Source organism: Cervus canadensis, chromosome 1 (assembly GCF_019320065.1).
Source record: "Cervus canadensis isolate Bull #8, Minnesota chromosome 1, ASM1932006v1, whole genome shotgun sequence".
In the NCBI taxonomy this organism is placed as follows: Eukaryota; Metazoa; Chordata; class Mammalia; order Artiodactyla; family Cervidae; genus Cervus; species Cervus canadensis.
Genome location: NC_057386.1, coordinates 84,515,137 through 84,528,892, shown reverse-complemented (window position 1 = coordinate 84,528,892; position 13,756 = coordinate 84,515,137).

Sequence of the window (13,756 nt, the reverse complement as noted above, 5' to 3'; positions counted from 1 at the left end):
CCTGAATAGTCTAGTGGTTTTCCCTACTTCAATTTAAATCTGAATTTGGCAGTAAGGAGTTCATGATCTGAGCACAGTCTGCTCCCAGTCTTGTTTATGCTGAGTGTATAGTTTCTCCATCTATGGCTGCAAAGAATATAATCATTCTGATTTTGGTGTTGACCATCTGGTGATGTCCATGTGTAGAGTCATCTCTTGTGTTGTTGGAAGAGGGTGTTTGCTATGACCAGTGGGTTCTCTTGGCAAAACTCTATGAGCCTTTGCTCTGCTTCATTCTGTACTCCAAGGCTAAATTTTCCTGTTACTCCAGGTATTTCTTGACCTCCTACTTTTGCATTCCAGTCCCGTATAATGAAAATGACTTCGTTTCGTGGTGTTAGTTCTAGAAGGTCTTGTAGGTCTTCATAGAACCATTCAACTTCAGCTTCTGCAGCATTAAGGGTCAGGGCATAGACCTGGATTACTGTGATATTGAATGGTTTGCCTTTAAATGAACATAGATCATTCTGTCATTTTTTAGATTGCATCCAGTTACTGCATTTCGGAACTTTTGTGGTTGACTATGATGGCTACTCCATTTCTTCTAAGGGATTCTTTCCCATAGTAGTAGATATAATGGTCATCTGAGTCAAATTCACTTATCTTAGTCCATTTTAGTTCACTGATTCCTAAAATGTTGATGTTCACTCTTGCCATCTCCTGTTTAACCACTTCCAATTTGCCTTGATTCATGGACCTAACATTTCAGGTTACTATGCAATATTGCTCTTTACAGCATCAGACTTTACTTCTATCATCTGTCATATCCACAACTTGGTGTTGTTTTTGCTTTGGCTCCATCTCTTCATTTTTCCTGGAGTTATTTGTCCACTGATCTCCAGTAACATATTGGGCACCTACCGACCTGGGGAATTCATCTTTCAGTGTCATATCTTTTTGCCTTTTCATACTGTTCATGGGGTTCTCAAGGTAAGAATACAGAAGGGGCTTGCCATTCCCTTCTCCAGAGGACCATGTTTTGTCAGAACTCTCCCGTGACCCATCTATCTTGGGTGGCCCTACTTTGCACGGTTCATAGGTTCATTGAGTTAGACAAGGCTGTTGTCCATGTGATCAGAATGGTTATTTTTCTGTGATTGTGGTTTTCAGCCTGTCTGTGCTCTGATGGAGAAGGAAAAAAGGCTTATGGAAGCTTCCTGATGGGATAGACTGACTGTGGTGAAAACAAGGTCTTGGGGTAGTTTTGCATAATGACAAACTTGCAGAATTGTTGATTGTAATCAGAGAACAAAACTTCAAAAGCACTATTTGTTGTTTGCCTTCCCCATGCCAAGGAGATAATGTTAGGCTATGTGGGGACAGAGCCTTGTCCAGCCTTGCCTAGATCTCTGAGGACAACCACAAGCATTCTCCCAAAATTGCATGGTTAAGAAATAAACTTTTATTTATTTTATGACAGAGTGATTTTGAAGTTGTTTATAACTGCAGCAAAATCTAGTCTATCTCCAGTGATACACTCCTCAAAGCTCCCACCCTTCCACTCTTAAAAGCATATAGATTATATCAATATAAATATAGATGCAGTTGTAGTTACAGTTTGTTTGGGAACTTTTTAACAGCTTTCTTTCATCTGCCAACACTTTTTAAGTGCTTAGTTTATTTGGGAGATTTAATTTACTCAAAATGTACGAGTAGGTTATAGAGGACTGAAATAATTTTCTATAACTTTTTCTTATTAGTTTTAGAAAAGCCATCCTCAAAACCATAATGAAAGCTCCAAATATGGAAAACTTAAATTCTGCCAAAATTTTATGTTCCATGGAGACAGAAGAAAACATTAATTCCCCTAACATACATAAATAATAGATACATTAGGAGGAAGAGGCACAGAGATGCGTTCAAGAGCAAGAACATGAAAGGCATAGATGTTAAAAAAACAAAGCAGCAGCCTGCAGCCAGAGTAAGGATAGTTGGAAATGTCCAGATTGTAAGCCTGTGGATGGCTGGGGAGCAGGTTGTTATTCCCTATATAAAGCAAGGAAAATTGTGAGGATAAAGCACTCTCATTCATAAATTAAGACTGGAAAAATTCTACTCACCAGCCTAGAGATGAATTTTAGAAATAGGTTGCCCATTTCATGATGAAGATTGAATAACACAAGATTTATGAAGCCCATTCTGCATGAGTTGGAATAACAAAATTTGCAGTGTGCATGTACACTGAAACTCCAGGTCAATAAACAGCCACTAAAACTGATCTTGAACCAGCAAATAATACACAGCACAGACTGAAATAAATGCAAAATTACTCTACTGTCTTTCATCTACAAACAACTTGTGAAGGACTCTTGTAAGTCATGCTGATGGTCTGTCAAACACACACATTCACATACAGAACTTAGAAAATTCTCTAATATGTAGTTTAGTCAGTAGAGGGGGAAAAAAAAGAGAAAATTGCACTAAAGTAAATTGAAATAAAAGAAAAAATAGAGAAGGGATCATAAGATACTAGAGTTTTTGATTTAGGCAGCCTGGAATTGCTTCAGTCTTCATTCCTAAAGAGGGTACAGCTCATGAAAACTCCTTTCTTGAGGAACAATTAGAATGCATAAAAAAAGATGACATCTTTAATAGACAGTGATGAAAAAATAGAAAAGGAATATTTAGAAATCATCCAGATTACTAGAAAATTTTAAAAATCATCAAAATAAAATAATCACTCAATAAATGGGCACAAACTGACTGATATACCTAATAAAAGAAGTGGGAAATTAAATGATGATGATGTGTGTTCACAGTCCTGTCCAACTCTTTGCGACCCCATGAATTGTAGTCCTTCAGGCTTCCCTGTCCATGTGATTCTTCAGGCAAGAATACTGGAGTGGTTTGCCATTTCCTACTCCACAGGATCTTCCCAACCCAGGGATGGAACCTACATCTCTTGCATCTCCTGCTTTGGCAGGTGGGAAGCCCGGGAAATTAAAAGTTAGCTGCTAATCTGGGGATTCCGTCTCCGGCCAAAATCTTGTGTGTGATTTTCCAAGGCCAATCATGTCAGGCCTCATAGGGGCAGGTGCCTGCCCACACCAGACTTGGGGTACAGCCAGCATATTACTGTCTCTGAGGGGAATTACAGTCAAGGACTGTCTTTCCTTTAGGTCATGCTCTTACATACACTTGCATTCCTAGCCCAAGCACTTCATTCTGAGGTTTCTTTATCTAAAGTCTTTTGTGAGGTGTTATTCTGGGGTATCTGTCTAAGCTTCCTTGTTATGCAGGGGAGTGGGGGTGGGGATAACTGGGAATAGGGGGAGATGAGGGGAAACCCTGAAGACATTTTCCCCCAATCTGACTTAGAACTCAGTCCTTTCCACTCCTAGCCCTCCCCTCATTTTCCTTGGCCTCCTCCCCATTCTCACCCCTGAGACCTCACCCCTGAGACGTCTGTCAGGGCTGCCCTGGCAGTGAGGTGACATCTTTACTAATCCATCCAACCTTAGGCTGGCATGCTATTCCCCAGGGAAAATAAACAAGAGGGATTCAGCATTTTCTCTGGTTTAGTCTCTTGCTTATACTATAATAGTAAGTGATTATAGATTTCATTGTTATTTTCATTTGGGGCTCCTTTTAATCTATGATTCTGACACTTGGCAGCTAAAATCTCTGTCTTCAGGTTGGCTGAATTTCTGACAAAGTCAACAGGACAAGGTACAACAGGATGATGTATTAAAATGGGAAAGATAAAAAGAAGCTAAGAAATGGGCAGAATGAAATTAAAGAACTTCAAAATACACTTAATAAGTCTCAGTAGTGGGGACTAGAGTGACAAGCAACAAGAAGTACTGACTCTTTGAAAAGGTAAATAAATATATCACTAGCAAAACTGAACAAAGTTTGAAAACTCAAAGAAGAAATAAATGATGCTAGGAATGTAATAGAGGACGTGAGTAGAATTAAACAAAAATTAAGACAAAAATTTGAGTAATCGAAACTAAAAATATTTTATGTCAGTAATTTTGACATTATAAATGAAAGGGTTAGAGAAGAGCTAAAATATTCAGAATATTCCAGATGATAGAAATAGATGAATGCCAAAGGCAGAATTTTAAGATGACCCCATACCCCTTTGGGCTTCCCTGGTGGTTCAACTGATAAAGAATCTATCTGCAATGCAGGAGGCCTGAGTTCGATTCCTGGGTGGGAAGATCCCCTAGAGAAGGGAATGGTTACCCACTCCAGTATTCTGGCCTGGGGAATTCTGTGGACTGTATAGCCATGACTGAGTAACTTTCACTTCACATTCCTTGGTGCAGAAGCCCCACATAAGCCTCATAAGTTGACCGAATCAGAGGAGCATTTTAAAAAGTGTCTAAAGGGGTATAAGTGGGAAAAATAATAAGATGTGAAGTTATAGTCACTATCTCCTGTTGGCCTTGAAGACACAAACTACTGTGTTGTAGAGAGGAAGGCAGGACTGGGATCTGTGACAGCTTCTAGTAGCTGAAAACAGACTCTGACTGACAGCCAGCCAAACTATTACGGCACAGTTCTATAACCTCAAAATATTCAATTCTGCCAAGAGCTTTAATGAGTTTGGAAGAGGAACTCAAACCCCTGGTGAGATTGCAGATCTGGCCAACACCAGAATTCTAGGCTGGTGAGTGACCAAACTAACTCAGGCCTGGATTCCTGACCCACAGAAACCACGGCATAATACATGGGAATTGTTTTCCAGCAGTAACTTTGTCGTAATTTATTTCAAATCAACAGAAAACAAATAAACTAAAGTCAACAATTTACTCTGTAAGGTTAGTAAAACCTCATGCTGAAAAAAATGGCATATATATTTAAACAGAAGGAAAAGAAAATTAAACTTATTAGTTGACTCTGAATAAAACCTTTGGAAAGATGTAATATATTTGGACTTTTCTCATGAAATAAATTTTGATGGTATAAAAACTGAGCTGTATATACATGAAATATACATTACTGAAACTTTAAAAATATTTGCCTTATATGTAATATTTATGGTAAATATATTCTCAAAATGTAAGTTATACTGATTTAGAAGAAGAAAAGTTTTGCCAATTATTTTTAATGTTAATGACATTATAAACTTCCAATAGCATATTGTAAAATTTCCTAATAGACATTCCCATCACAGCTATGATTATAATAGTGATAAACTAAGTACTCAAATATGTAATATGTTTTGGTATTTATTTTTGGCGAATAAAGATAAATTATCACAGATAATTAAGTTAAATAATGGATAAGGCACATAAAGAATTTTCTGTATGCCAATCATTCTATACTTCTTTAAACAACATATTTAATTTTCACAACTGCTTCACATCATGGGGTGTATTATCTTCATATTATTATCTTTACAAAGACATTAGTATCTTGCCCCAGTATCACGCAGCTGCTAAGTGGTAGCGATGGCATCTGAACTGAAGCTCTGAATTCACATAATTAACAATTATGTTACAACTAAGTATGAAAAATAAAAGGATCAAGATGAAGTCAAAATCTAATATATACCTATATCTATATGATAGTGGTGGAGATAGTAGTCACTATGATAAAGTTTGTAATGTAGAAACTTATTTTAAAAATCTATATGGCAACAGTCTACAAATAGAATTGACAAAATCAAAATGTAAGCAACAGGCTTAGAGAATATGTTACCCACAAGTGACATAAGAATATAGATGGAGATGCTAACTCCTAAGAACAAGACAAGCAAATCATGAAAAATAAATCAGTGTGCAAAATATAAATGAGAGCTTCACAGAAAAAGAATTTTAGTCAAGTAGTAAATGGATAAAATTATTCTTAACCTTGCTGAAGTCAGGAAAATGATCATTAGTATAGTAAGATCTTATAACCATCACATTGTCAATAAAATTTTATGAGATTTAACACTGTTGAAGGCACAAATTATTATATTTTGTTTACATGACAGTGGATTAAATTAGCCATTTTTCAAACAGAATTTGTCACCGTTAAACAGCATTTAAAAATTTGAGTATCTTTTTACTTACTTAAAGATGGACAACCAAGAAAATAAACATGTTGTCTTTAATATTAGCATGTTATTGTCCTAAAATTACAAATTTGAAAAAAAAATTAGAAAATCACTAAATACAACACAAAATGTATGCAGTTATCTGAACTAAATAATAACACTGACCAGGGTGTGGAGAACATGGAACTTTCCTACACTGCTGATGGGAATGTTAATTGGTGCGACCACTATGGAAAAAAATATGGAAGTTCTCTTAAAAATCTTAAAGTAGAGTTACCATATGATGCAGCAATTCCACTCCTGGGCACATATCCAGAGAAAACTAATTTGAGCAGATGCATGTACTCCAGTATTCATAGCAGCACTATTTATAATAGCCAAGACATGGAAGCAACCTAAATGTCCATCAACAGATGAATGAATAAAGAAGATGTGGTGGGTGTGTGTATACATAAAATAATGCCATTTTCAGCAACATGGATGGACCTAGAGATTATTACATAATACTAAATTAAGAAAGTCAGAAAGGAAAAGAAAAACATATGATATCACTTATATGTGGAATCTAAAATATGACACAAGTGAACTTATTTATAAAACAGAGACATATTCACAGACATAGAAAACTAGCTTATAGTTACCAAAGGGGAAGGGCTTCCCTCATATCTCAATTGGTATAGAATCTGCCTGCAATGCAGGAGACCCTGGTTCATTAGCTGGGTCAGGAAGATCTGCTGGAGAAGGGATAGGCTACCCATTCCAGCATTCTTGGGGCTTCCCTTGTAGCTCAGCTGGTAAAGAATCCGCTTGCAATGCAGGAGACCTGGGTTCAATCCCTGGGTTGGGAAGATCCCCTCGAGAAGGGAAAGGCTACCCACTCCAGTATTCTAGCCTGGAGAATTCCATGGACTATATAGTCCATGGGGTTACAAAGAGTTGGACACAATTGAGTGACTTTCACTTTCACTAAAGGGGAAATGGTGAGAGAAGAGATAATTAGGAGTTTGAAATCAACAGATACAAACTACTATATAAAAAATAGATAAACCAGAAGGTCCTACTATATAGCACAGGGAGCTACATTCAATGTCTCATAGCAAACAATGATGGAAAAGAATATATAAAAGGAATCTTTATCTATGTATACATATACATATATCTATGTCTATGTCCATATCTATATCTATAAATCTGAATCACTTTTCCATACACCAAACCCTAATATACACTGTAAATCAACCATACTTCAATTTAAAAAAGAAGATAAAATATTAAAGTATAATTACAGCATAAATTGTATGGCTAGTTCTTAGATTTCTAAAACAAGCATTTGAAAGTATGTCAACTATATTTCTATATTCATATATTCACAATTTGGTGAACAAGAAAATATTAATTTGTAAACATATTAAGCATCAAATTTAGAGGATAGTTAATTTATATTCCACACTTGTGTGTGCTCAGTTGCTAGCTGTGTACATATCTTTGTGACCCTATAGACTGTAGCCCACCAGGCTTCTTGTCCCTGAAATTTTTCAGGCAAGAATGCTGGAGTGACTTGCCATTTTCTCCTCCAGGGATCTTTCCAACCCAGGGATAGAAGACACGTCTCCTGTGTCTTCTGGATTGGTAAGTAGATTCTTTAACACTGAGCCACCTTGGAAGCCCATTTTGCATTTTAGGAACAGCATAAAGCAAAACTCACCAAATTACAATAAATTCCTTTTCAAATAAGTCAGGATACTAATGCTCGTAGATACAGAGAACAGATTGGTGGTTTCCAGAGACAGGGGTTGGAGGTTGTTGTAATGGATGAAGGTGGTCAAAAAGCACAAACTGTTAGTTATAAGATAAATAAGTCATGAGGATTTAATGTGCAGCACAGTGACTACAGTTAATAATATTACATGACATATCTGAAGTTGCTAAGAAAATATATCTTAAAACTTCTCATCACAAGGAAAAAATGTTATTATGTATGATGATGGGTGCTAACTAAACATACTGTAGCAATCATTTTACAATATATCCATGCATTGAATCATTATTCTATATAAAACCTAAAACAAATGCAATGCTATATGTCAACTACCTATCAAATTAAAAAAAAACCCTCTGCAGAAAAGGTAATAAAAGAAAATTAGAGATAAAGGAGAAGAAAGGGGAAGCAGTCAAGAAAGAAGAAAAGGAGGAAGCTCAAGAGATAGAAACAATGAAAGCAAGAAAAAATAAAGGAGAATTTAAGGAAAAGTTAAGAATAAACACAGAAAAGTAACTCAGTAAACATTATTGAGTATTAAAAAGCAGAGATATTACTTTGCTGACCAAGGTCCATATAGTCAAAGCTATGATTTTTCCAATAGTCATATACGGATGTGAGAGCTGGACCATAAAGAAGGCTGAGTGTCGAAGAATTGCTTTCAAATTGTGGTGCTGGAGAAGACTCTTGAGAGTCCCTTGGACAGCAAGGAGATCAAACCAATTAATCGTAAAGGAAAACAACCCTGAATATTCACTGGAAGGACTGATGCTGAAGCTAAAGCTCCAAATACTTTGGCCATCTGGTGCCAAGAATTGACTCATTGTAAAAGACTCTGATGCTGGGAAAGATTGAGGGCATGAGGAGAAGGGGACGACAGAGGATGAGTGGTTAGACAGTATCACTGACTCAATGGACATGAGTTTGAGCAAACTCTGGGAGATAGTAAAGGACCAGGATGTCTGAAATGCTGAAGTTCAAGGGGTCACAAAGATGTGGACACAACTTAGTGACTGAATAACAACAGACATCACAAGAACTTTACCAGATTTCTAACAGAAAGCTTATTAGAAAAACTGAGTTTTTATTAAAGTTTCATTAAAATTAATAATAAAATAATTATATAAGAAAATAAAAATGGTTGTATACACTGAAAATAAATCAGAAAAAGCTTAGTGCACAGCATGATTGTTACTCTTTCTTTTTCTTGGAATGTATCTCTTATAGTGTTAGGAATCATTGAAAATAAAATATGAAAAAGTTTACATAGATGTTATTCCTTCTTTTGGAGAACATTTCAGAACTTGTAGTTAATTATCCAGTTAGGCATGAAATGAATTTAAGAAGTTTGGTTACAGTGAAATAGATTGTTGCAAATCCAAAGTTATAGGTAAGCAGATGAATAGTAGAGTATGGTCTCTTTCTCTGCATATATTCCCAGTTTTGCTGTGTAGATTTTAAGGTATTTTATACAGAATATAAAGAGATTAACAATTTAGTGGGCATAAAATTAATTATTCAGATTATTGTGTCTGATAGAAAATAAGCTTGTATGATAGATATGGACAAAAATCACTTAAAGTTCATAGCCTATGTTGTCCAGAGGACCTTTCCATTCTCTATTAAAGAAAACTGACTCCTTCCTCATTCCATACTCACACAACCCACCCATCACATCATCATCTCCTTTGCTACTCAAAACTTTGAAAGAAACCAATCCCTAGTATGTAGTATGTCAGAATTAAAGTTTTCCTGAACCAATCAGTCATTCAGGCATCACCAGCAGGTATAGACCTCCAGGCTGCACATCACGACCAGGATTCCCCTCCTTTAGTCTGGTCTGCCTACAATGCAGGAGACCTGGGTTCGATCCCCAAGTTGGGAAGATCCCCTGGAGAAGGGAATGGCAACCCACTCCAGTATTCTTGCCTGGAGAATCCCATGGACAGACAAATCTGGCAGACTATAGCCCATGGGGTTGCAGAGTTGGACACGGCTAAGCACCTTTCACTACTACTACTACTAGTCTGGTCTGAGTCAATGACCAACTCCCTCCAGACAAATATTTCTGTTGCATCATCTGGAATCTTCAGTCTGACCTAAGCAAGTTTCTACAGTTCTCAAAGTTTTTTTTTTTCAGACTACTTGTGTTTCCATTGCATTTGACCACTTTTGTCTGTAAGGAGTATATTCTTAACAAGTGGCTTACAAATATGAATACATCTTTATGGAAATAGCCTGAAGAACAGATACAGACAGTTATCAGTTTTGGTTCAGTTTCTGTCTTGGTTTTCAGTCCTCATGTTTTTACCTTGCCTATCAATTGGAGGATGACTGACATAGGTCAAAACATCTAGTTCTATTTGAAGTTAGTAGTAAAGACAGAGAGTATAGACACCTGTGTCTGCCTGTTTGAATAGGAAAACAAAAACTCTTCAATGATACACGCTTATGTCTTACTGGTCAGAGCTAGGTTGTATGGCCTCTGATCATTGTAAAGGATAACAATCTAATTAAGGGAAAAGGTCAAATTCCCTGAAGATACCACTTTCTCAAGTATTAGGAGTTAGCGTTTATTGTCAGCTACACCCTGATGTTCCCAGAAGCTGCCCAGGTCTTCATGTTCTCTTATTGAACACAAACATCACCACTGGGCAAGACAAATCTGTGGTCACACAAGATCAAGAAAAAAATCAAGTCCACAACATAATTATGTTTGATCACAATACGAAACCGAATACTTGCCAAACCACAAAAGTGACCAAATGTCCCCCTACCTACTCTAACATGAATGATCACTTGCTATCTCAGCCTTGTTCTAGTAAGAAGGGTTGAAATATTCCGTCTTGGAATTATCCTTGATTCACAACAGCATTCAATTCATGGCAAAGCCCCACTACCTACCCGAAACAAAACCCTTCTCAAAGTCATCTAACCAAAACCCATACATTTCATAAGACTCTTCTAACATCTTCTAACTGAAATACCCCATGGTTTCCCATGGTATGTGTTCATCTAAGTTGGCCAACTACAAGTATATTTCTGGTAGCTTTGAGCTGGAATTATTGACATCTTAGATTTGACAAATTATTGTAAACATTGTTATTTTGAATATATGAACTATTTTATAATAAAATGAGCAGTAGGGAGAGTCAGAAGTAAGACAGTGAGACAGCAAATAAAACAGTAATTCCAAGGATATTTTCTATGAAGAGGAAGTGAATGTTGGAGAAATTAAAAAATGGCATGTTGGATCAGGAAAATGTTTTGTTATTCTTCTTTAAGGAGGAGAGATATTGCAAAATTTTTAACCTAATGATAATGAATTAATAAACAGAGGATAATTAATGATACTGGACAGGGGAAATGATTGTAGGAAGAAAGTCTTTGAGTAAGGAAGAAAGAATAGGGGTCCTGTATTGGTCAAGATACAGACATATTGCTAAATGTGATGACTAAAAAATTATACTCTTCTAAATGTTTAATTTTTTCTTAATAGGGAGGAATATTCCACTGAGAATAGAAAGGTAGAAGGTGTTTGTATGTTTCAAGAGTGAGGAGGGTATACAAAAAGGTTTTCTGGAGAGTAAGAAAGTATGAAACAAACTTTGCAGATACATATTGAAGTGAAACCAGTTATCCATTATGTGTATGACTTGGTTATCCTTTATACACGTGAACATACAACTGCTTAGGGGAAGGTGAAGAACAGAGAGTTCTGCTCCAACGAGGATTAAAGCTTTACCACATGTGTTTAACAGAAAAATTAGGGCAAGGTCAGTGCATAAATGGCCAAAGGCAGTGATGAGTACAAGTAGGGAGGCAGGAACTCTACAGAGTAAAGGACAGTACAAACATCTAAAGAGATAGGAAAACAGTGATAAAGTTAATTAATTAGAGATTCTGAGGAAGTCAAAATATTGTTGGAGTGTAAGTACTGGAAAAACATAAAGTAGAAAGTAATTGGAAAGATAAGTGATAATTAAAGTGTGATGCCTGAAATTGAGATTTTTATGGTTTTACAGCTATTAATAATCACAAAGCTAGAATATAACAATAGATGTTTATGACTATGTCACTTGGAGGAATGAGTTTATGCTAGTACAGAAGTCAAACAAACTGTAGTGGTGGTTGCGAATGCTCTCCAGCCAAATATAATCCATGTGTGTGTGTGTGTGTATATATATATGTGTGTGTGTATGTATATATATATATGTGTGTGTGTGTGTGTGTATGTGTGTGTGTGTATAACATTTGTGTATGTGTATAAAATAAAAGGAAAGATTCCATTTTCAAAGAAAAACTCCACTTGTGATGTTTGATTGCTCATAGACTTCAAGTCCCTCCTCCACCCCTATCCCCCACACCTCACAGCTAGACAACCTGATAACAGAAGCTGGAACGCACTTGTTGACCTGAAACAAATGGACTGTCAGGTATTTCCCCAGCAAAGATGGGTTTATTCAGGATCAGCAGAGAATTGCAATTCAGACTCTGTAATCTCTTGAGCCATATGCAAGCCCCCAAGGCAAGGGAAGAGCATTTTTAAAGAGAGAAGGAAGTTGGGAAGGCTATAGGAAACAAAGAACCCATGACTTTTTATTGGCTGAGTGAGTGAGTGAAGTCGCTCAGTCCTGTCTGACTCTTTGCGACCCCATGGACTGTAGGAGCCTACAATGCTCCTCTGTCCATTGGATTTTCCAGACAAAGAGTACTGGAATGGGTTGCCATTCCCTTCTCCAGAGGATCTTCCCGACCCAGGGATCGAATCCGGGTCTCCCACATTGTAGGCAGACGCTTTACAGTCTGAGCCACCGGGGAAGTACTGACTGAGTACTTCCTGGGAAAGAAGAGGACGCTTCTTTCTGTTGTGCTCTGCGGTGCTGGCAGGGCAAGAGCCTCCCAGTTCTCATCTCCAGACTTTATTTGAGGTTTCTGTTCATTAATTTTTTACACAATCTTGGTCCCCTTCAAACCACAAGAACCATGGCTGCAGGGAACTATTTCACTATGGCATCTTGGCAGCCTTGCACCTATCCATAAGTCAGGTTGGCAAAGGCTTGAACAGCTCCTAGTCTGAGTCCTGACAGAGGACTGTGGTATCCTCCAGAACAGAAAGAGTCGCTCTGAGACCATCGCCCACTTGCCTCCCTCTCTTCCTTGGGAGGCAGTTTTGATACGGTTTCTCTGGACCTATCAGTTTCTGAAATCTTTTGTCTCGCTCTCTCCCACCTCAGAATAGAGCTTCAAAATATGAAAACACTTAGCTACAGTCTAGAATCGGCTCCTCAGCAATGAATTATGCCACAACTCACATTATAGTCATCTGATCACTCCCTCTCGTTTTTTTTTTTTTCTCGCTGTTGTTGGTCTTGTCCTTTTTTTCCTTTTAAAATTATATATATACACACACACACACACACACACACACATATATATATGTATACACACACACACATACATACACTTTTGCTTCCTGTGTTATTAATTACCCACAGTCAACTGCAGTCTGAAAATATTAAGTGGAAAATTCTAGAAATTCACTAGTTAGCTAATGACCAAGATGGCTTCTTATTTTACTCAATAATGATCCCAAAGCACAAAAGTAGACATGCTGGCAATTTGGACATTCTCTTACTGTGCTTAATTTATAATTAGACTTTATCATAGATAAACTTTACCTTATCTATATATGCACAGAGAAAACGCAGTCTTTGTAGTGTTCAGTATATCCATGGTTTCAGGCATTCATTGAGGTATGTATTCCACACAGGTAATGAGGGGCTGCTATCTGTTATCAGAAATGTATTGTACAATATGAGCTAAAAATGACTGGTTTTCATGAGTTAGACACTGATGGGTAAATTCGTTTATCTGCTGCACATTTAAGAGTGTCTAGATATAGAGAATGTAGACATGCTTCTCAAATAACTTATTTAAAAAAAAATACCCACGAGGTTAGTGTT